The sequence below is a fragment of the Gorilla gorilla genome, chromosome 7 (assembly GCF_029281585.2).
Source record: "Gorilla gorilla gorilla isolate KB3781 chromosome 7, NHGRI_mGorGor1-v2.1_pri, whole genome shotgun sequence".
Classification (NCBI taxonomy): Eukaryota; Metazoa; Chordata; class Mammalia; order Primates; family Hominidae; genus Gorilla; species Gorilla gorilla.
The window spans coordinates 129,984,378-129,987,547 of NC_073231.2; the positions used below are offsets into that span (position 1 = coordinate 129,984,378).

Sequence of the window (3,170 nt, forward strand, 5' to 3'; positions counted from 1 at the left end):
AGAACAAGCCATTAACATCGCAGAACTGGATTTAAATCCAAGTTCAAACATTTAACCTTCCTTCTGAGATAGAAAGATGGGGGTAATAGCCCCAAACTTATAGGTGAACCATGAAGAATGTGATAATAAAGTTAAATTCTTGGCATACAGTGAGTGCTCAATAAAGGATATTAAAACCTAGACCTGTGGCTTGGGTATGGCATGATAATCTTCTGGAAACCGACAGCTATTTTCAGAAGCTTAAGACACATAGTTTCCTCTCTCCCTTCCTCTTTTATGGTTGTAAGACATCAGTAGGCAGGGTTTGAGTTCCAGCTTAGCTACGATTTGGCCATATGACCTTGTACAAATGACTCACGTGTTAAGGATTCAGTTTCTTTATCTGAAATATAGTGGTAACACTTCAGCGATCCCACACAGCACATCCGCACTCCTCTGCCCCCCTACCCCTGGCCGTACGTGGGACCAGGTGCTGCAGAGCAGGAGGTGGCGCCTGTCGGGGGTGGGGATGGGGGGTGTGCCTAGGGGCAGGAGGTGGCGCCCCTCGGGCATGGCAGGCGGCAGGACCTGAGCCCTGCCCCAAGAGGAGGCAGCTGCTAGCCAGCTATGGGAACGGAGCAGCGCCGCCGCAGCCTCAGCCCCTCGCGAAGCGCCGGGCAGCTAGGGAACATGGCCCTGGAGGGGCTCTGCTCGGCCCTCAAAGATGGACAAAATGTTGGAATCAAGCACATTCCTGCAATCCAGTATGACATTTGGATTCAAAGCAGCAATCAGGTCATTTTGCTTCACCAAATTATCCTGTCTCATATCCACCAAACAAGGATTGTATCTACATTTTGGAAGCTGCTCCACATGAAAGAATCGAGCTTCGATGAACATTATTATATAGAGCCATCATTTGAGTGTCAGTTTGATCCCTTGGAAGTTCCAGATGGGCCATTTGGTTTCTCTTCCCTTATAGATCATTACTGCGGCATGAAAAACCCTCCATTAATCAGATCAACAGGGAGATTCATGTGGATTAAGTTTAGTTCTGATGAAAAGAACTAATATTCATTTATTCCAGTCCAGACTTTACTTACCTAGGAGATTGTGGGTTTGAGCTCTTGGGAGCCGATGGAATAGTGCACTCTAGTCAGGTACAACAAGAAGAGAAAACAAAACCTGGCCAAGCCGTTGATTGCAACTGGACCATGAAAGCCGCTCCAAAAGCTAGGATTTGAGGTTCCTAGATTATCCAGTGGAGCACTCAAATGAATCCAAGAGAGACTTTGCTGCAGTCTATGATGAAAGCAGTTCTATTGAAAACCTGAAGGCCAAGTTTCGCAGCACTGTGGCCAATGATGGAATGCTTAAAACAGGAATAGGCGTGATACAAATGTGGGCAGATGAAGGTAGTCGGCTTAGCTCAAATTCTCTTTACTTCCTTTGTTGAGCATAACACATACTGTTTATCCACCCACCCATCAAAAGGCATTTTGTCTGTTCCCACCTTCTGGCTATTGTGCGTAATGCTGCTGTGAACTTTGGTGTGCAAGTAACTGAATTCCTGCTTTCCATTCTTCGGAGTATATAGCTAAAAGTAAAATTGCTGGATCATCAGCTCCCTGCACAGGCAGCACTGTCTTTTGCCATAGCAACATGTGCATCAATCATCCTTTAGTCTGTAATGGTGTCCAAAATTGTGTATACCCTTGGGATGAAAATCATTGTAAAGAAAAGAGAAAAGGCAGGACTATTTGAACAAATCACTGAAACTCATGGGACAGTTATTGGCATTACTTCAGAGATTGTCTTGGTCTTTCTCATTATTTCTGTTTTAGTACAAGTGAAACAGCCTCAAGAAAAGGTCATGGCTTGCAAAACTGCTTTTCATAAAACTGGGTTCCAAGAAATGTTTGATCCTCCTTATTATGAACTGTTTTCGCTAAGGGACAAAGACATTTCTGCAGATCTGGCAGACTTGTCAGAAGAACTGAACAACTACTAGAAGACGCGGCACTCCTCCACCACCTCCCAGTGCATCCATGACCACCACTGTGGGTCGCTGACCTCCAGCGTCAAACAAAGCAGGACCAACCTCAGTTCCATGGAGCTTCCTTTCCAAAATGACTTTGCACAACCACAGCCAATGAAAACATTTAATAGCACCTTCAAGAAAAGCAGTTACACTTTCAAACAGGGACACAAGTGCCCTGAACAGCCCCTAGAAGATCAAGTAATGGAGGAGATTCCTTGTGAAATTTGTCAGGGGGAGAGAAGATTCTGCATAAGCATTCATATCCATTGAATTCTAATCTTCTGCTAAAGGTGATGTGAATTCTTAAGTGTGTACATATGCAGCCTCCAGGGTACCATACTGTTTCCAGCAGCCAACCCTTTTCTCCCGCCACAACTAGAAGACCTTAATTCACCATTAACCTATTATATGGTGATGTTTTTATTCTCTCAGGCAGTCTATATATGTTAAACCAATCAAGGAACTTACTCTATTCAGTGGAAACAATAATCATCATCTATTGCTTGGTGTCATAAAGCACCACCAGTTAAAGAGCATTGGAAGAGGTGGTTGGATGGAGCCAGTCTTGGGCTGCCTATTAATTTTAGCAAGGGGAATACTGCTCTTGACGATACAGCTCTGTCAATATTCTGATCCCACAATAAACTTTAAAAAAAGACATAGTAGTAACACCTATTATTTAATAGGCCACATTCCCTGATTAGTGTATTAATGCATTATACAATTTAATCTTCCTAACGCTGTGAGAAAGGCATTTTCTTCAATTTAGATGAGAGGTTTAGTAGCTGGCCAAGGTTACTCTGCTAGTGACTCACTGGGTCAGAATTTGAACCCTGAACAGCCAGGCTTCACAGCTGACGCTCTTTTGCCTGCATCAGCCTCCTGCCCATGGCTGTCCCTCCCATAGTCCTTTGGTGTGAGCATAGAGATTATGGCTGTGAAACTGCTTTCTGTGTTGCAGAGACACAGAACAAATTCCAGTCATTGTGTGATCTAACATGCTGGCTCCATATCTAACCTCCCTTTGGGGCCCATCTCTTAAGCCACAAGAACCCCAGTGAAAGGAATCAGTAGAGAAACCCATTGCTCTGTCACTGAACAGCTTCCCCCTCTAGATCTGCGATGGTTGTCTTGGGAACCAAGCAAATTC

General features: G+C 44.4%; 1 pseudogene; it reads left to right on the forward strand.

Annotated features, from left to right (window-relative positions):
* Positions 1 to 606: 606 nt before the first annotated feature.
* On the forward strand, positions 607 to 2,297 carry LOC101153154 (neuropilin and tolloid-like protein 2; annotated as a pseudogene).
* Positions 2,298 to 3,170: the final 873 nt, after the last annotated feature.